A 22,716-nucleotide genomic window follows, 5' to 3' on the forward strand; every position below is an offset into this window, starting at 1 on the left:
GCCGGAATTCCCTCCAGGTGGATAAACAAGGATTTCCACTGAGTGCTGCACTAATTAAATAAATAAAAACGCTAACAACGTTAGCTTTTGTTTTCTTTTTTCTTTTTTTCTACTCTCTCTGTGCAAAAGCATTTGCCACACTGCCACAACTCTGTCTGCTCCGGCTCCTCTTTCTCCTCTAAATGTGGCTGGATCTGCGCTGTACGATGAAATATTCATTACTCCACGGTATTTCCACGTCTGATTTACCCTGCGTCTTTCTCTCAAATCTGAATCTTAAAACCTGTGTCGGGAATTTATTGGTTTTACATTTAAAACATGCTACAGTGCTCATTCCCCTGAGTGAAATTCTACTTTGTGATTTTTTTATGAAGATAACAAGTGAACACAAAGGAACTAATTTGCAGCATCTGGAGCTCTGGGGAGTGGGATTTCATTTGGGGACTGAAATAGAATAAAAGCGCCTCTTGTTTCAGCTGTTTTGGTCGAATGCTGATGGAAGGAGAAGTGTCGTGAGCGGGAAGAGTGTGGAAGTACAAAAACCAAAAAATAATAATAATGGAGGGACAAACTTGTCCGTGGAATCTGGGATTGTTTTCTTGCTGCCGCTCGGCACAACAAGTTCTTATTGTTCTCGGAGTTACAATGTCTACTTGAGCTGACTGAATGCAGTGCGATGACTCACTGGCATTTTAGTCGTACTCTATTAAAAGACTCTGGTACACGCTGAGACGTTGCGTAACATGACAGCCATTGTTGTTTCGTCAAGCCCGGGTGCAGCCGGGGGCGAATCGCGCCACCGGGAGATTGAGAAAATAGCGCCATGCTGCGGTGGAATCAACCAAAATCCCAAAAGCAGCAGCTTTCATTCAACCCAAAAAAATTGATCCCTCTCGGATCTTTCGATTCACAGTGAAGCCAAACAGTGGACACACACACTCCCAAAAGCAGGACCCTTGGAAATGAATGAAACAAGCAGTTTTTAGGGTTTTTTTTTGTCTGATTTTGGTTTTCGAATCTCACGGCAGGCAATGCTTTAGGCCTCTCTGCAACATTTGGTGCCAACAAAAGTACTTTGGATTTCAGTTTTACAACCATTGCTTAAAACCTATTTTACAAAGTGATTACATAACAACATTTCAAGTGAAAACACGTTGCTTTTGTGATTTTGCGTCAGAAAATGTCTTGAAAACGATGTGCATTGGCGAAAACCAAATAGTAGAAACACTGAAAACAGTGTCGTTAGTGTGCCAGGCCAAGAGCCGGCGCTGTGGTTTGTTTTTGTAATGAAACCACACACACACACACACACACACACACACACACACACACACACACACACACACACACACACACACACACACACACACACACACACACACACACACACACACACACACACACACACACACACACACACACACACACACACACAATTAAGGGACCAAAGCTCTATAAACATTAACAATGGCGAGGACATGGACATATAGACAGATGACTAATTTGTCAACTACAAAACTTCCAAGTAAAAGGAGAAAATGTCCTGGGAGTCATGACACTCTAGGAGTTGCCATTGTTGATAGTCTCCATCTACCTGCACATGTGCAGAAGATTTTTTTACTACGACCAAGGTGAAAAATGCTCAGTGGCAGGGATTTCCTCCATTCCCATTGAGTTCAGGCGTTTTCTAAAAGATCCACTTTGGGAGGCAATTTCAAAAAGTTGTGTTTTCAGTGAGTCTGAGCACCATTGTTGTGTAAACCCATTAACCCAAAATGCAACAAAATGTTTCCACTTGAAAACATTGTGTAAATGGAGCCTCTTGGTGAAAATGTAAGAATTGCTGCCATAATCTTATAGGCCAGGATATAAGATAATCTGAAATGACTGCAATCATATAGAATTAAATAATTTTATCAATGCATCAACTCGTTATAGCTTGCACAACTGTCTTCCTGCTGTTCAAAGAAAAATCAAGTAAAATAGAATTTTACTCAAAATGTTATGATTCTCAACAGCTGAATGATTTGTTTTTGTGGTTGGTCTTATGTTCCATAAATGCAATATAGAATGCCACTACTATGTCAACAACATTCAGCTTTGTGACCAATTTTGGAAATGCTATTGTTGAAATACCTTTCCACAATAAAATTAATTCATATGAACATTATGCAATTATCTAGATGGACGGGATAATAGTTTGAAAGGAGTGAACTGTGTTGTAGAATAAACCACCAAATTCATCACTGACTACCTCCATCTGCATGTGAATATAATATAATGAATATAAAGTAATTATCTCCTTAAATCCATGAGCTATCTGTGTTGATATTTAATGGGAACAACATAAATCATAAAACTCAAGAAATAAAATAGAAGTATATGATGTGACAGTTCTGTACGGTGAGGTTAAGGTCCATATTGTGACTTGGATTCGTGTTCTCAGCCCCTGTCACTGTGGAAGTTTTTGATAACAGCACATTTCTCTGGTGTCACTGTGGCTGTGGGGCCACTCAGAACATCACACAGCACAAGTGTGTTTGAAAAAGACTTCCTTTCATCTCCAGCGATTACAACTGACACCACGTCAGATCAATACCGGCACAGTCTTTTTTTTTTTTACCTCCACTTCATGATGACTCATGACTTTCACATTATTAATGACTCTTTTTAGGTACTGGTGGACTTTTTCTCTATATAAATCAAGCACAAACTGATAACCTTGTGCAGATAAAAAAAATTCTACAATTGCTGCTGTTTCCACTATGCAAATGAAAACAGACTAGTTTTTTAAATGTTTCTCTATATATGGTTCAGAATATTACTTATATTTTATAACTGATAACTTATTATAACTGATCTTAGCTATGCGACTGAATATGATATGCTAACCAATTAGCTTTTAAACTTCTATCAAGGGTGAACTGTCAAACTTCTACCGGAGGCTTACTGCCTCATGTCACATTAATTCAGCTAGTAATACCAATCCTCATGTGAAACAACCATGTCATAGTGAGCTTGCATGGCATCAGCGAACACCTTGAGTGCTATTTGTCACAATGAGTGCAGTCCCACCTCCGACTCCCCAAATAAATCAATAAATAATCAATCAGCGCCTCCGTGTGTGAAGAGGACTCGTGCAACACGCCGATCGGGATGTCACTCCGGCAGCTGGGGGCCTCAGAGGTACGAAACGACACTATCGTCGCTGCTTTACACGTGAATTAGTGCATGAAATTTCACACACCACAATAACCAGAAGCAATGCCAGTGTTAGATTGCTTTGTTGTTGCATCAGTATGATGTAGAGGTTGCTCCGGATCAGTGTGTGTGTGTGTGTGTGTGTGTGTGTGTGTGTGTGTGTGTGTGTGTGTGTGTGTGTGTGTGTGTGTGTGTGTGTGTGTGTGTGTGTGTGTGTGTGTGTGTGTGTGTGCGTGTGTGTGTGTGTGTGTGTGTGTGCGTGCGCGTGTGTGTTTATTCATTAATTTATGTAGTAGCTTCTCTGATCCCACTTCAGAGAGAATACAAAGGCCGTGTCCTTTTTCTGCACACGTGGATTGAGCTAAGTCACTTTTAAAGCACAGGCACACAGTCACACAGCTGATTTAATGCTTCTGTCTCTTCGTGTCTGTCCACAGGCTAGTTTTACAGGGAGTTAACGTCGAAAAGGTGTCAAAGTTTTTCATAATTACACTTTGTGTTTTTAATCTGGGAAAATGTTTGTTCACCTCAAGAACAAACTGAAGAACAAAGTATTTCTGATTTTAAAAAAAACATTTAAATGTCAATCAATTATAATTCTCAGATTTCAAAAGGTTTTTCTTCCTTTGATTTTAACATGTGTTGTTACTTTTGGTGTTTTGGTCGTAACTTTTTATTTGTTGTACATTTTTTTTGTTTTTGAGTTGTAACTTTTCATTTTGTTGTGAATTTTGTTTCTGTTGTACCATTCACATCTATGATACCTACGGATGTATTTTTGGTGATATTTGACATTTGGTGATACTTAGTACTGTTTTTGTTTTAACTTTTGGAATTATGTAGCAACTTTTGTAACTATTTTCCTTTGCATTACTGTATGTGCCAACTTTTGTATTGTTTCCACTAGTAAACACAACAAACTGGAACCGGCACCTGGAACAAGGCCTATCTTCGCCAATGCCACATGTGTCACCATGGAAACCAATGAATTACAAGGTTATGTTCATGTCATCAGTTTGACACATATGTGAACACATTTTACAGGGAACTGATGCTACAGTGCTCTGACTTTGACAGAAACACAAACTTTCTTTGTGGGACTGAGTTAGCTGGGATGTTATCCATTAGCTCATATTAGTGCTAACTCACCTGTCAGGTAGCAACAGCACTGTGTGAAACACTGATGGAAGACACAGATAAACCACTACACGAGTAAATGCTCTCACAATGATGTTTCTGGATACTTGCCGAGCCTAGATATTAGCTGGGAGCTCTGGAGCGGAGTTAGCAGTGTGCTAGCAGGCAGCTAACGACAGCCCTGGTGAACAATCCCGACTCTCCTGGGAAACTAACCGCTCCCCACGGTCATCTCCTTTGATTTCCTCCATGAGGCGCCACTCCGATCTGCTTTGTATGGGACTTTTTTTTTCACTCTTTTCGGGGGATTTATTTGGAAGCAGTTACCCAAACAGATCCCAAAGTCTAATTGATTGGTCCTTGGATGATGACAAATCATGCCTGAAGATTTCATGCAATGTGGGTTAATAGTTTTTGCAAAAAGTTGCTAAAATTCATATATACATAGATATGTACGTACATACATACATACATACATACATACATACATACAAACCCCAAAATACACACAGACAAAAATGGAATAATGTTTAGATTTTTTGTGGTTTTAAAACAAATATACTCTTTAAGAACAAATTTGAAACTGAACAATCGGGAATATTACCAATAAACCTAGCCAATCTCTGACATGCTGCTCACAAAATATATCTATTGGAAGTGAAGTAGATTTTGGGGAAAGTTAAAACGTGAACGTGGGAGCGGAGCAGCTATCAGACAGGACTGCACAGTGACCTTTTGATGGGAGGATGTGAAGGCTAAAGAGACTTAATCAAATGGAAGCCTTCCTGCCACAGTTCGGGCTGACAGGTGCTGTTCATGAGCGCTGAACCACACTGTGAAACCTACTAAATGATTAATAATAGCCTGTAGCTTCATGTGTGATGAGACTGGGGGAAATAGTTATTGGCAATTTCTCTGCTGTCTCTTTCTCTCTGGCACACACAAACACACACACACTCACACGTGCATATGCACACGCGCACACAAAAACAAAGACCTTTGGACTCCCACAACTCGCACCACCTGCAGAGTGTGAGCTTGTATGAGTTGCCAATGGCCAAGCCAGCTCCCTCACCGCCAGCCCCTCCTCCTCCTCCTCCTCTTTCCACCCTCTGCAATGCAAACTCAAAGCGCTTGTGGCGAAACCGCACATCTGCTCCCCTACCCCTGAGAATCAGCCATTGCTCATGTGCAATTAGGGATCAGAGATCTCAGATGTGGATGTCACACGAATAGATGCCCGTGTTTTGATCAGCAGACGCCGAAAGAGGCGAGAGGCCGGGTGGGTGGCTGCTCAGAAGCAAAGCACGCAGTTGTTGTTGTTTTTTTTTTGCTTTCTTCTTTTTTTGTTGTTGTTGAAAATATAACTCCCAATAAATATGTATTTGTGATGATGCCCTCTCGTATAATTTTACCCAGCCGGGCTCTGAAATGTGAGCCACACTGTGTCGAGCATAAACCTGCTTGTTGGCCCGTGCAACACAATTCATCCACTTGTCATGCTGCACTACGTGGCTGCATCCATCATGCTCTATATAATGCACACAAGGTCGGCCAGTAATGAAGGGATCTCTTAACTGCTAACATTTTGTGGACTGCAGGAGCACAGGCCCGCAAAAACTTGTGTTTGTGTTTGTTTGCACCGATTTGCTGATCGGCCAGAAGTTTGAGACCACTGACAGGTGAGGTGAATAACACCAAAGATCTTGCTGTCATACTGCTTGTCGTGGGTGATTTATGCTCTATGTATTGACGAAATAGTGCATTCCCAAACTCAAGAATGCCAAGGCCCAGTTAAAAATCTATAATATTTTGGAGCCCACACTTTTAAAATTTCAAACTTGATTGAAATACAAGCCTGAGATTGATTGCGTATTAGTTGTCCACAAAGTCTCCACATTCATGCAACACAAGAAATTATGAGCAAATAGTTCCAAACTGATTTGAAATCATTGATTGTAAAACTGAAAATTCTGTGTCCACCACTAGACATTGCGAAATATAAGTAAAATATGTGAACACTTCATGTTTAACCCTGTAATGAATGTGAACCCTTATTTAGCTTCCCTGCCACAGTTCAGTGTTGAGTTGAAGTCTGCTTCCCTCACAATGCAAAATGTAGTTTATAGGTCAACATCTTTCAATGGAAAACCAACAGAATTTAATTGTCTAATATGATCGTCTTATATGATCAGTTTTAGTAGTTTTTGACAGAATGCAAACTGCAAATGACCTGCCTGCTGTCCCTGGATGGGTCCCGGGTGAGCTATTCCCCACACTGAAGCACTGGTATGACGCATCACTGCCTTTATACTTCCATGTCTCCAATGTGTTGGAATGACCATTAACCAATCAGTCCACCATTATTGAGGGAGTCAACAATAACTACAAGATCCATTCGCCTCAATGGTACTACTCGATTAATATGTACCTGTAAACTTCAAAAAACACAGAAATGCTAACACAGTATGGAAGAAGGATCATGTGGGTATCCATATTTAACATTAAGGAATAGTATGCCTTTAGTAGACAAGTGAGATCAGTGAATATTTTATGCTGACAGTTGATATTGGAAGCATAATAATGTTTTGGCTGCAAGGCCATTGCTGATGTTCCAAATGTGGCTTTTTCCTTTAGTGACCTGGCGGATTCTGAGTTCATCAGAAAAAAGCAAACGGAAGACGATGCTGCATGAGTAATGTCCTTAGTTGCGTTATGTTCTGGATTGTTTGCTTGTCATTGGGAAATACAATCTGTGTCCTTTACTGGTTTCAGGTCAGATAAGGTAAATAGAACCTGCTACTGGTAAACCATTTAAGCTGGTACCACCTGTTCATGAGTTGGGTTGTTGTATTAGAAACAAGAGCTGTCGAAGGGCTGAAGAGCTTGCTAGACAAAGGCCATCCACTTCACCACTGAAGTTGTTACTCACTCCCTTGGTTTTCTACAAATCAACAAGATCCCCGTCTCGGCAGAAGTCGATAGATGATGATTTGGTTGCTGTGTGGCTTTTTTACTGTTGTTAGGTATCTGTTCTTTTAGGCTGCCTGATAGCATCGTAGTTAACGCCCCTACCTCATAGCGAGAAGATCGTTGCTTTGAACTGGACCATTCTGTGTGAAGATTCCATATTCTCCAAACATGTGAGTGGATTTTCTCAACATATTTTATTTTTCTTTCCTCATGCTGTTGATTAACTGGAATGTTTGAATGTGTTGTTCTCTGTAATTCTCATGTGATGGATTGTTGACCTGTCAAGAATCTGACCTGACCTTGACCCATGCTTGTCTGGGATCAGCTCCAGCTCCACCTATGATGGATGGATATCTCTGCTTTTTTTAAATTCTGTGAAAAAATCTAATTAATTTCCTCATCAGTTGTTTCACTTGTCTTATTTTCATCCTGGCTTAACTTTGCTTTGTTTCTACTTCAAATCATCTATTAAACATCTGTTGGTAATGACAATGGACAAGCATGAATAGTTTAGTTAGTAAATGGCTGATTCTGCGCCAAAGCTGATGCTTTTGTCAGGAGTTCCCAGTCTGCTTTGGTCTGTATCTGTTCAAAGTGGTTCAGAGACCGAAAAGTAGTGACGCAGTGAAAGCTGACCTATGTGGTCTGATCCAACAGACGAGCTTTTCTGGCTCACACTTCTGCAGAAGCCCAGACAAGAGTCATAGCAATCATTCCGAACAAACAAAAGCACTGGACGATTTCCCTTTTGAATCAGAACTGAACGACGGACCAATGGAAGAAGTCAGTTTGGTCTGATGAATAAGGTTGTCTTTGACATCCCGTTCATGGTACTAGGATGCATTATGTGGAAAAAACGGAAGCTTGAGGATGCAGCATGATTCTCCCTGCAATATTTTGTTGGGAAATCTTCAGTCCTTTCATCCTTGTGGATATGACAAAGCATACTACTTAAGTTTTGTGTCAGACAATTTATGAAAGCGAAACTCATGTTGAATATAACTGTGACACTGTCACCTCAAAGCACTTTCACAGAGAGAAACCCAACAATTCCACAAGTAAAGGCAATGGTTGAATGGAAAACTCTCTTAACAGGAGGTAACCTGCAGAACCAGACGCATAGGTAGTGGCTATTCCCTTATGGATTCTTTCTATGGCTTCACAATGGTTTGAAGTATTGACTCCAAATTCCCAGACCTCAATACAATCGATCATTTGTTGGACAGATCGTGTCTCTGATTCGGTTTTCCTCCAGACATCTGGAGAAAGTTGCAGGGCAACAGATATATCTGGGCTTCTTTACTCTTTGTACTGCTGCTGCGACTCCTCAGGAAGATGAATGGATCTGTTATATGCGCTTGGCAAAGAAGTCTTATCCAGGATCTGCTGCATCATCTTGATCCCAGACACCAGGGCACACGTACAGAAGTCTCAAAGGGCTGGAGCTGTTTTGCAATAGCTGCAATAGAAAGGACTCATTGGTCACAATGTTATGGCTGATCTCTGTATGAGTTAGAGTTTTTTTTTTCTTCTTCTTTATTTTGTGTGCATGTGTGCTTGGTTGTACCTTTTGTGCTGCCAGAGAAGGAACATTTTCATTCCACTCAGAGAGCGAAAAGCCTGAGGGAAATCAAAGTAAGCATTTCCCCAATTCTAAAGCAGCACCTTTAATAGGTACGACAGCAGCCGAGCGTTCAACCACGTCCTTTGGACTGTGAGCACACATCACGGCCAAAACCGCCGCGTCATAAATCCAGCTCCACGTCGTCTGCTTATCATGCATTTATGCAACATCAAAAGTGCAAATAGAGAAGATTAAAAGTGGGGACGTCTGGATTAGAAAAACAAAGGCTCTTTGTATTCCGTCCGCCGCTCCTGTCAGGAGGCTGAGGCTTCATGAATCATTACGCTAAGTGAGACCTAGCAGAGCAGCTAAGTAGCATCTTGATTTACTGCGGTACCTTTAAGGACAGGTTACCCCGGCTCTAAAAAATGAGCAGACCCACTCACGCGCTCCGCCCGTCGCGCTGCCTTGTCCTGGGGGAACGGCGCATGGTGTGTTGCTTTGTAAAAGAGCACATTAATAAGGGAAGAGCTTGTTCCTCCGTGTCGTTTAAGTGTTTCCGCGGGGCATCCGCCGTGTCCTCCACACTCTTTGGGGTGGGAGGTAGGGATACGTCCCATTTCTTAATGGATACTCCACACATCAGGAATCCCTCCAAGGCGCCCGCTTTTTTCGTTCTTTTTTTTTCCTTAAATGTTGAATGACGTTGCGTAGTTTGCTTCTTCCTTGAGGAATAAAATAAACATAAAGAAGTATTTTGTCACTTGAAAATTTTAAAGGGAAACGAGCCGCGCATCAATATTTCAGAGTTGGACAGTATTTTCACTTGATGTGGGCAAAAAGCTGCTTTCAACTCGGTTTTGTCGTCGTCGTTGTCAAGAGAAATTACGACAGAAGGCAAGAGTCAAGAAACAAAACCATCCATCCAAAGCTGTTGAGATGTTTCCATCCGGACTTAAGAGGAGGACATTTTTCAAGGTTTCGCCTCCCTCAATCATCCCCGGGCTCTCGTCCGCACGATTCAACCGCCTTTCTGACACAAATCTATCGGGGGAAATTTGTGAGAGTGTTCACATGGTGGCAGCCATAATAAACAGGTGTGAAAGCAGACAATCAATCGATCTTCATTCATGGAGAAACTTTCACACTTTAAAAATAAAAACGCTTCACATGTGATTGAAAGGGGGAATCTGTTCCAACACACTTACACTTTCTTAACATCAGGCCTGACCTGGAAATAGACATACACTTTTAATGTGTTCTTTGTACACATTTTAAGGCAGTTTATGAGGGTGCATCTATACTTGCCTTTTGTAAATTTAAGATGCATAATGTCTTGTGCACAACAGAGAAATAGCACAGTTCACATGCAACCTTTATAACCAAAAGAGAAGTTCTTACCACAACCATATGTAGCACATGCATATAAAAACTGTATCTCAGAATAATTGTTTAAAAAAAAAAAAAAAAGATTTAATCACAATCAAAACTCTTAAAAAAATGAATCCGATGTTTCAATAGTGTTTGAAAAAAACATGATATCAATCCAGTCTTATGGAAGTTACCCACAACATATTACTATGCATAATAATAGATGTACCTATAGTAAAAGATAACATGTTTGTCAAATCTAAAGTGCCAATGTGAAAATAAAACATCTATATTATATTGTTGTTGTTTTTTTAATTAGAAAATACAGGAAACATCATATCATAATTTCCAAATAACTGGACACTTTTTTTTAAATAGTAATTACTTGTGACTTATTTGTCAAAATATTGTTGTACATACTATCTGTGAACAACAGAATGCTGCTAAAGTACCACAGAAAAAACCTCCATTACTACTGGATTTGACTTATAGTGCAAGCAAAATGTCACCAAGAGCACAGAAACCAGTCTACACCCACGTTCAATAGACTTGTATTGGCAGATTATTTTATGAACATGATTGTATTAAATCGTATTGAAATAATAAATGTGTGTTGTGACCCTTTTTTTTTTTAGGGCGACCGTGGCTCAGGTGGTCGAGTGGTCGTCTTTCGGAGTGAGAGGTCGGAGGTTCGATCCCAGTCTACACTGGTCTATGAGTTGAAGTGTCCTTGGGCAAGACACTGAACCCTAAATTGCTCCCAGTGGTCGACTAGCGCCTTGTATGGCAGCTCTGTCCCATTGGTGTGTGAATGTGAGCGTGAATGGGTGAATGACTGATATGTGAAGCGCTTTGGGACTGCACTCAGTGTGGTTAGAAGGCGCTATATAAATCTAGACCATTTATTTTTTGCCTCATGACATTTTTTTTATATAGGTAACTTATACTCTGTAAAATATGGTAAGTAGCACTGCAAAAAAGGCATGGTAGTAGGAAAATGGGACACTGCAACATTGATTTAAAGTCAGTGACACTGTGAAACAGCTCGAGCTGGGATCAAAATGGCTTTTTAAATTGTGCTGTGTTTTTCTCCTTAATATCCACACACAATATTTACTGATCCACTTTGGGATAATGTCGGGGCATCAATCCACCGGAGCTGAATATTTGGCCCTACTTACCCAATGGTTCAGCGCACCGGTGCAAATCTATCCAGGCTCAGATCGACACAAGATGCCTTGACTTTGGCACAACCGAAACCAATTCCTCCTCCCGGTTTCATGGAGGTTAATAGTGTCCAGACACACCGGCCATTAAATTAATTAAAACAAAAATAGAGTACCTGCATAGCAGAGATGGATGTGGCTCGAGCCGAGATATTTACAGGTAACTTAATTACATTCACCAAATAAAACACATCTAGGTCACAAAGAGGAGAATTCTAAATAGGCAATTAAGCCAGTGGTAAGAGCCTTAATAAGGCAAGCAAAGTACATAAAACGAGGGGAAGTAAGTGAGTGTCAGTGCAAACGACTTTGCCTAACACTATTCATCATGGGACTAAGTGGTAAGATGGTGTCGGGCTTCTAAATTCTAACAGCATTAATCCCAGATAGCAGGGCTCATACCAGCCAGTATCAATAATGGCAATAATAACTCATCCATCTGGAAGTCATCCAAACCCTGACTGGTTAATTATGCCTCCCTCATGAATATGCCTTCCGGTTTTTAACAGTAGGAGAAGAAGAACGTGGTGCGGGGGTGGGGGGGGCGACAATGGAGTAGCCTCGCGTCTAAATTGCTTTTGTTAGCCAGTTCACAGGCGTCTGACTGGTTTGTGCTCTTGATCATAGTGACATCAGCTTGAGGGAGCGTCCCTTATCCCAGCTGGTGGACGTCAGGGGACCCTGGGCTTCTGCAAACATGACAAGGAGTCATTTATTAGACAGCAACCTTGACCAGCTTATTGTCCCCAAACTTTAAATTGTCATTTTCAGAGGGAGCCGGTTGGGGCGGGGGGGGGGAGAGGCCTGGTGCCTTTTTTGGTAGGATATGAATAGATTTGAGTATACTGGGTGAAGGGCAGAGTGATGGTCTCCATTATTGCATTTACTGTGCGTGAAAGAACGGATCCTCCACACATCCACACATACTAATGTTGTCACTTCATGCAGAGCAATGTATGCATGACTCATGTAAATCCGTAACTTCATAGGTTGCTCTGTGCTAAAAAAAAATTAATAAAAGTACTTAAAATTACTTGAAGTCGTCCACCGTTTCATGTTAATGTTATGTGTTTATTTGTAAGGAAATACAATACAACTTTTTTTTTTTTTTAATGAAGTTCTTCATCAAAAAAACAGGAACAGATGCAAAAAATAAAGTTTTAAGCATTTTAAGTCAATATAATTTGACATATTATGTAATAATCCCTTAAATGAGATGTGCTAATGGTCAACCTAGCAGTTGAAGCAAGTTTTCCAAATTATGAGGCAGTTTACTGCTGAAATACCAGTTTGCACCACAAGATGGTGTGTTGAGTCACATGATTTTTATCATGTGACTCAATCGATAAAGCAAAAATAGTGACGCCGTCCATGTGCCCCATCACTGATCCACCAACGATCAACAGAGATGAGGGATTAACATAGTTGGTGTGACGCGTTTACAAACTCGTAAGTGTAGTGGAAGTGTGGGTTCGGAGCTTTGTAGACCAGTGGTTTCATTTACAAATCTATTCTTTATACTGTATGTCAGCAAGATGGTGCAGAAACCTGAGAACTGGGCTGATGTGGTTCACTTTCTCAGAGCAGAAAATTGGAGAATCAGTTGAACCTGGCTGACAGATTTTCTTTCAGGGAAACCAGTAAAGATGGTGTTACAGTCAGACTCAGTCTGCTGAGGATAAATGGATGATTCACTTTCTTTTAAACCTGCTGAAGCATCAGCCCTTTAATCCTTGCAATTCTCCAGGTGATAATAGGATGTCTTTGTCATGGTCTCGATACAGTTCATTAAAGTTTCTTGCTATTTAACTAATTCCTAACTTTTACTCTTTCCTCTGTGGCTGGAAAAAAAACCCTACTAGTTCAGTTGTCTCTGTGTTAAGCTGAAGTTTCGAGCACTCAGTACACTCAATCCATATCCAGAATCTTCTCCAAAAACAGACTTGTTTTTAAGTGATGCCATCTTTTGAATACCTGATTTTTATTTTTCCACTTACCGTCTATGTGTTTCGAAATCCCCTTGGGTTTTTGGTTCAGCCAAACTACTCCTGGCTAGAGCTATTTAGCTGAAGGCTAAACTGCTGCCTCGTCCTCCACACCACGTCCAGGCCAACCACGTTATAATGAATGGAAGTGTGTTTCACATTTCTCTCTGTGAAAGCATTTTCTTTTTTTTTAAATGACATAGACATTAAAGAGTTGTGGGTCAAGGATGGCGCCATGTGGAACTCCACAAGTAATTATTTTTATATTCCAGTTCAGACCTGCAATTACCTGTTTACTCAAAGACCTTGTCTTCTTTTGTGCACGACTTGGAATGGAATCAGCCTCAGTAGCTTTGTGAGTATCTCAGAAAAGCAATTACATTTTTAATGTCTGTTGAGTTTTCCAGGCATCATCGTATATCTACATTTTTATTCTGTGAAGTCAACTAAATGTTTTGAATTCGTTTTACTTGTTCTTGGATTCTTTTTTTTTCTCTGTCTGTGATGTCAAATCCAGTAAGTTTTCACTGAGAGGGCCTCAGTGGTCTCCTCCACTGAGTAGATCTCCCTCTTTTATCTATCTATATATATATATAGGCTTTCTGTTCTGTGGCCCCCCTCACTGCGCAGCCGAGGTGCAGGCTCTGGGGAATAACCCTGCGTGGTCCACGACTTTACTCGAAATACAAGAGGTTCCCATTGTCCGCTAGGCAAATGGAAGGTTTATTGAAGGGTTTTCTTCCCAAAGTGAAGATCCTCAGTCATGGTGGGCAAACATAAAGGCAACTGGACTTGTTTGAAGCTTTGAAGACATTTCACATCTCGTCCAAAAGGCTTCATCCATTTTTATCAAGTTCCCATTTCTGCATATGTTACTACTGCCCTTTCAGACACTTCTCTCCATACTAATGTTTGAGTGAAGCTAATATTTTCCTCGGTGATGCATTACAAATGCAAATCTACTACATTAGAGATTGCCATGTCCTTGAAAATACTTTTAACCACGAAGAAGTCCACAGTTTTCTGGTAATACTTATTTAACAGAATGGCATTACAACTGCGACTTCGCTAAAAGATGTTAAAAGATCCAAAGTCTTCCCACCAATCTGTGTACATTGCGACCTCTGCAGACTCCCTCATCAAATGCAACATTTCACAGCACAACTGGCATTCACTGCAAGCACCTTTGACCTTTTTGTACTTCCTCTCTTTCTTTGCAAATATTACTTCTCTTGCTGAGCCGGGCTAACCTCCACTAGAAGTTTTCCTCTTGTGAGAACTCACTCCCTTAACCTCATTCTATCCTTTACCTTAATCCCTTGCTGGAACAGGAAAAGGTTTGAGCCCCTGGGATCGGATCCCTAAATTTTGTCCCGAGCACAGACTAAATTAGGAAGCACACTTCCCCTCAACGCCTCAAATAAAACAGCTTTTTGCAGAACTAACTAACTGAATTGGCTGGTGTTCTGCATGAAAACAGTACTTGTAACTAATATCTGTTTTTTGGCCAATAGTGTTTTACTTTAATATTGACAGTAAACAACCAAATATTAGAATACAGTTCTATTTCACTGTGTTTTGTATGTCACGGTAAATAGTAAAGGATTATAGTAAAATGAAGAGCTGCTTTAACAGAAAACTGTTGAATTACCGTATTAAAAACAAAAGTTAATAATCTTCCAGCACGTCAGTATATCAGTATCAAGCCTACTATAATAAATTCCATCTAATATTAAAAAATCAAAAAGAAGACAAACAGTGAATATGAAAAATGACTTTAATGTTATGGAGGAATTTTTTTTTTTACATTTTTGAAATAACCTAATAGTTCCCCTCTGATCTGAACCAGTGCAACTAGCAAACAACATGAAGAGAAAAAAAAAACTTTTAAAGAATATATCTGTGCTCAAATGACTCAATGTACAATAACAGAAAGGCTCAAATTTGACATACGTTAAATGGTTTTTACACCATTCAGGTTTACATCGTGTTTCCGCCTTGAACAACATTCAATGTCACAAATCAGCTGAATGAATACAAACATAAAAATAATGAATATGAAAGCAAGCAGAGATTGCAGAATTGTCAATGCAGTGAAATGGTAAGGCAAGAGTGTGAATGAATGTTGTTTTTCAGTGAGAATCATACAAATTTTACAACATTTGTTTTTTGAATACTTCACAAGATTCAAATAGTTTTGATTCATAATTCGCTATTTTGCAGTTCGTCAGAATGATATTATTATTGAAAGCACTTCAAGTCTTCTTTTCTAAACTTTTGTATTTGTGTGTTTTTTTTTACGTGTGCCTGATACAGGATGGTTCACTGACTATAATCAGCAATATTTACCTTCATTTTAATAATCTTTTTCTTCCAATGGATTTTTGGCATTAAACTGGTCCTGCTATAAGCGTGCTATGACTTTTCTTAACGATTTGAGTCATTGACGTTTTTTTTCACTTTTAATTCCCTATTTTCACTTTTTCACTATTCTACATTTATTTACTATTTACTCATGTCTTTGTCTCTTTACGGTGAAGCATAATGACAATAACCCTCAGAACGACCCATAGTTCAATTCAATTTGATTCAGTCCAGTTTTATTTCTATAGCGCCGAATACAACGCGGTCATTTAAAGGCACTTTTACAGAGGAAAACAATTCTACATGAGCAAGTCTTGATGGCGATGGAAAGGAAAAAGAAAACTCCCTTTAAACAGGAAGAAACCTGCAGCAACAGCCTCAGAGATGGAGACTTTCTGCGGTTCCAGTTGAGGTTAGGAGAAGAAAGACAGAAAAAAAGGAGGCACGGCCCCGTTTCGTCCTGACTTATGACTTCAGTTGCCCTTTTGTTGCTTTACTTATGATCCATTAGTTTAACTATGAGTGATTCTGCCGTTGTCTTGGTCGGGAGAACAATGATAACCCTGAGAGCTTCACTACAGCTAACCTTTTGCAAAGGTCAGATTGAATAATGAAATAGGTTCAACCATGACTTAATGGAAATGGCTATAAGGATCATGTTGGCAAGGTATAAGAATGGCGTCATTAACCCCTGGCCTCCGTTTCGCAAAGTCTTTAGCATTTGGGAGAATTGTTGGCCTCCTTCTGCTTCGCTAATCAGTCGGCTGGTTGAATTTGTTTCCTTTAAGAGCTTCTCTAGGCGGGAAAGAAAGAGAGCACATTTTCTTGGCAGATATGTTTCTCTCTCTCTCTCTCGATCTCTCTTACTCTCTCTCTCTCTCTCGCTCCTTACAATCAGTATTGTAAGTCACGTGGTTATATTGATGTTGGTGTAATGATTTGTTGCTGCTGGCGGCACAGTGGTACCCGGGGAGAGTGTAAAGACATTTCCACACAGGCCCCTGCCTTTGAGTGCTGGTTAAAAACCGGGGGAGGTTACCACCTGCCTCCAGAATGGGGCCATTCACCAGCATTCATGTCGTTTAAATTATTTACACTGACATTTTCAAACAATGAACTACACCAAAACGAACTTCTGTTTTCCGCCTCTCTTATTTCCAGGAAAGAAAGTCTTCGCAAGGTCATTTTCTTTTTTCTTTTTTTTTTTTTTCTTTCTCTCTGGCCTCCATATCTTGTAGTTATTGGCACCTTTCAAGCTCGGCCATCATTATCCTCGACTAATTCAATTATGTTGACACGTTGGGATGACACTGTGAGACTTTTGAAGGAGACTTGTGATTTTAACACTTGTCTGAAGCTGTAATTGCATTGACACGCCTCACAATGAGAGGTCATTTCCGAATGCAGATCAAATATTTGACAATCACGGTTCCAAGCTGCTTTCTTTCTCGTGAGCCAATTCAGCAGGGATTAATAGTTTTACTTTGAATTGTGCGGATGTATTTATCGGGAAGGGAAACGTGGCAATATAACATTTTATCAACAGTGATTTGGCTGCACTCGACTGTACTCCCTTTGCCTGCAGCTGCGGATATAAAAGAGTATCTTGGAAATACTCGAGGTTGCCGTCTGCCGTGTGAAATCTGTCAGAGCTTTTAAGGAAACTGCAAACACATTTGCCCCGATCACCCCGGCAACATGTTGTTACAAGTGCACTTTCTTGATCTCTGCTCAAGATCACCCGACACACTGAGCCAACTTGTTGAAGATGGAGATAGAAAAAAGCTTGCATTTCATACGAGGTGTTAAACACTCATTTTTCCATTAAGGGTTGCTCTTTCCCTGCCATCAGCTCGGCGTTACTGCAGATCCCGAAGTCAGCGTTTCACCGTTTGCCATCAGATAAGGCCGCGAGAACACCAAACGTCTATTTATATTTTGGAGATGAGACGCTAATGTTACGACAATAATAGGTTCGACATTTGTTTGTGTTGAGATGAGACTCTGGGTTTCGTCTTAGCAGAGCTCAGGTGTCGCTGCTGATTTCTAACCAAGGTGATTGTCGCTAATCTATTCAGCGACGACACTTTCAGCAATACTTGAGCCCATTCAAGTGTTCATAAGTGTGTCACTCTTTTAATAAGGTGAGATCACTGTGGTCGCTGTCACTCTGCAGCTCACAGAAAACAATACAAATGACGAACAGAACATGTCGTAAAAGTCCATGATGACAACAATTACAAAGTCCGACCCGAGGTTAAAACAGAGTAACTTTTCTTCAAAAACCCTCATTGAAAGAAAACTAACTCTCTCAGTTTTATATTGAATTACTGAGGTGATTTAAAATGTTTCGTCTGTATATGTAAAAACATGGTTCATTTGTTTTGCCTGGAAAACCAATGTTGAATCGTAAACAAATTGTATATATTGCTGGTCCAGTGGAACTACGTTCACTGTAAATGACGGAAATATGATAAAAGTATTGTTTTACAGGTAAAAAAAAAAAAAGATTTGCTCTAATTTATGGATTCGCATGTCAAAATTGAATGATGTGATTATTATAGAATCACATCTATAATAGATTAGAAACATTCTCTTTATAACAGATTTTAACAAATGTGTTGAATTGTACGTACCACAACCATTCATGACAATCACAATGAATTGAATTATCCGTTACCATAGCTTTTAACAAAATGGAAAACCAACCCAGTTTCATTTTAAATCATCAAGGTAACTCAGACAGAAATGCTGAGTATAAATATTCTAAAAGGGAAACTCAGAACATTTCACATATTTATTCACTATCAAGCAGATATTAGCGTAAAAAAAAAATCCTTTTCATTTTTTGAATGAATTTAGCCAGATGAAGTCAGGAAAATATATTCAGGGTAACATTTAAGACAGCAGGTATTTCCTGAAATAATAAAGTGAACTGTGTCCTTCCCATCATGGCCTCTTTTTTTAAGGACACGACACGCAAATTACAGAAGATTCCTTATGAAATTCTCCTCTTTGACGGATAAAAACACGCGGTCGTGTTTACGCACTGTAATGTGAGTGAAGCCATTGTTCTTATCGTCCTTTGTTTTTTTCTTCTTCTTCTTCTCTTCTTCTTCTTCTTCCTTCCGATTCACTTCAAGAGACAATCAGAGACTGTGCTGACGCCACCATCTGTTTTGTCAGCGATACGATAACGTTTCAACAAAGCTCACTTTTTTCGCCTTGTGCACACTACAATGGGCAAAACAACATTTTGAACAATTTATGCAATCACACACGCGTGCACACACACGCACACGCACACACACACACGCGCGCACACACACACACTGGTACAGGAGCACCCAGACAACATACAATAAAACACTCCACCTCAATACTTCAAAAGACTCATCTGATACAATAAAGGAGAAGACGGCAGAGAAAATGTAATCGGCAGCTCCAGATTGGGTCCAAAGAATTCCTGATCTGTTTTTTGTCCCCCACTGCATTACATTTTGTCAGGTGGACAAAGTTGTCAATCAAGCTGGCAAAACCTATTTTACGTTGTCAATAGGACAGAGGAGAGAGTGTTCATTCCTTCAATAGAGGGCGAGAGATTAAAGTAGGCCAAGCAGAGAAGAGGTAATTTTCTGGGCTGATGTATTGACACTAAGACTCGATCATCTCCACCATTGTATTTCAGACAGCCAGACCATGGAGAGAAATCCCGCCGCCACCTCCAGTATGGCTCCAACCACTTTTTTCTTCCACGAGAAATGTCGCCGTCGACTCACTCTCCAAACTTCTTTTTCCTAATGAGTAGACAGAGGTGACGCCGTGTTTGTGTGAGCGCGACTTGGCTGTAAAATGAATATTTCTTCATCTACATGATTTCTTTTTTTTTTTTTTTTTTTTTCATACCTCTGGGCTTTGGACTGCAGGTCTGATTAACTACAGGTTCCCTTTATGCAAGGCGCTGATTTTCTATTGGCTTTGATTGGAATAAACAATGCCAGTGGCCAGAGTGGCGGAGTGGCAGCCGCACTCATTTAACTGGCTTGGCGAGAGGCGGCGGTGTGATGTGTGCACACTCCCATCGCAGGAGGCAGTCCGGGAAGTTGTTAGCGAGACACTGAGGAGTTCGCAAATGACCTCTGATTAAGTGCGAGCGTCCGAGCAAATGTCTGTGAATCGCCTTGAGAATCGGGAGCCAGAACGACCGTCCATCCGTCTTCTCCGCCGGCTTGATCTGACCTAAGGTCGCACGCAGCTGGAGCCGATCCCAGCAGACGAAGGCAGCGGCGGACGGGTCGCGAGTCCATCACGGGCTTGACACACACACGCAGAAGGACAATCCATTGACTTTGGCCCTGTTCAATGTATCAGAGAAGTCTAGGAAGCCTAGATTATAGATTTCATCCCAAGCTTCTAGTCTATGCTGTGTTTTCTGTAATCCATCCACCCGCGAAGGTACGCAGGGAACTGTAAATATCCAAGCTTCCTAAGCTGTCTGTCTTCATTGTACAGGTCCACCTACTGTCTGCAGTTATTGCTGATCTTCTTGCACATGCACAGAAAATCTACAGAAATCCAGTACCGCTCGTTTTAGAAAAGCCCTGTTTCCTCTGTTTACATGGAGACGGAAACTTACATTGTCGAAATGATGTCATCGGGAAACTCGCAGAGACTCTCAACACCTTGGTTGAGTTTTCCCTTGAAAATGTTACCATGTGACCAAGGTCTTTGACATTTTTTGTGTAGACAACTACCACCAACCACAGCTTATAGAAATCCGATTTCTGTGTACACATTATAAAACCACTGTTCCGGATGCCATTTCCTTACACGTAGTATTTTATTCATATGGATGTGATTTCATATTTACTTTGTCTTACTGCTCTTATTAATTCTTTTTCACTTTTTTTTTTTTTTTTCATATATTATTAATTGTTATGAACCATTGTGCAGCAAGAAAATTCCGAGAAACAGAGACTTAAATGATCCATCATAGTAGGAAAGTTCAGGCCACCAAGTCCAGAATCAAACCAACGTCAAAATCTTTTGTGAACAAATGTGGCTCATAAATCTGATTGTGATTTCTGTGAATGTGGCTCTTTAAACCACTTCACCACTGTGCAGTTTTTTTTTTCCTCCCCCACCTGAATCTGCATGTGTTCATTCTTTAGCAGAAACACAGTCAGCAAACAAAGAAACCCAAAGCGGCCGTCCGAGGTGGAAAAGCGCCAACAGGCCAGATTGCATGAAGAAGAAAAAAAAAAAACCTGTGAGAGCGGTCAGAGGAGTCTGCTGCATAAGGGGTTAAGAGGGGCAAGAAGCACGTTAAGTATTCATGGCATGAATATTCTATCAAAACCACCCAGAGAACGTACGGATCACAAGCTTTTAAATAGCCAAAATTGCAAGGCGAGCAAGTGGAGTCAGAAGGCTCCTCTAATCTATTATGCTACCAATAGGTGAACAAAAGTATCAGAACTGTACTACATTACTGTCTCTGTGTGCTACAGTTTAATGATCATGTCAGCATTTCTGTTCAAAGGCCTCACTTCTGATCAGATAAGCCTCTCGTTTCCTCCCCTTATTTGAATTCCCTTGAACTAGAAAATGGATCCCCCCCCCCCACCACCACCACCACCAATCCCCCACCACCCTCTCCACCCACCGGCCCCTCCGTCTATTGAGGAGCTGAAACGGGATCCAAGAAGTGCTTTTGGAAAAGGAATTCTGATTAACAACATAAAAGGATGTTCGGTTCCAGTGAAATTACTCAGGCTTGAGGAGTTTTTTTTTTTTTTTTGTTTTTTTTTGGAATGGAGCTGAGGGTAAAAGGAGAGTCATTCTCCATTTTGACTAAAAACCACAGCGGTTTGTTCTTGTTTGTTTGCGTCACAGCGGGCGGGGATGAGGACGATAAAAACACGGAGAAGTGATCGATTCCATAGATCGAGAAGGAGAATGAGAACATCCGAGAAGGCGACTGAACCCCTTCGTCGAACGTCATGTAAACAGCTGGAAAGTCACTCCTATCGTTTATTTAAAAAAAAGACACGCTTTCCTCTATCGGGTTTCTAATTTGATCTGCAACAAATTAAATGGCAACTGTTTGTTTTTTTATCTGTGTCCCCCTTGTCTTACCGCTCTGGCCCTGACCTTGAACGTTTGCCCATTAGACTGCCGATGCTCTGACAAGTATCCATCCAGCCTCCGGGAGCCGCCGCTCAAAGATAATGAATCAATCGAGGCCTTTATCCCCGATCCAAAGGTACGATAACAGAGGACTGAGCCCGTTGGCCTGAGAAACTGTTCAAACCTCCCGGGAGCCACTGGAGGCAACAGACGAAGGGTAAACTGATGCAGAAGGAGGTCACGGTGTGTTCCTCCCTGCTGGGGGGGGGGGGGGGGGGGGGGAGGGGGGGGCTTCTCTCTTTAGATGAGATGATATTGACTGATCGTCCACCGGGAACTTTTCATGAGAATGTTACAAAGTGCTAGATTTCTAGTCCCAAAACTCCCAATTGGATACCACTTATTAGCGAAATCAATTGGGGAAATACCAACTTAATTACCTTTACCAACGTGGCATCACAACTTTTTATTGAGCCAAAACTAAAAAAACGAAAATAATGTTGCTGTATTTACTCATGTCTTTGTCTCTTTATGGTGAAGCATAATGACAATAACCATCAGACACAAACAAACGTCCTTCTTTGGGGCTTCCAACATGACATTGGAAATCAGTTAAAACAAGCTCACTAACAAGAAAATAGAGCAATTCAAAGCAAAAAACTTTATCAATCAAGTAAAATGGTCAAATTGAATCTTTATTAGGTCTGCTATTGACAGCCCCAAACATTCTTGGGAACAGGAGCTGGGAACGTTAATGCCAGAGGAC

The sequence above is a fragment of the Blennius ocellaris genome (genome assembly GCF_963422515.1).
Source record: "Blennius ocellaris genome assembly, chromosome: 19".
NCBI classification, from domain to species: domain Eukaryota; kingdom Metazoa; phylum Chordata; class Actinopteri; order Blenniiformes; family Blenniidae; genus Blennius; species Blennius ocellaris.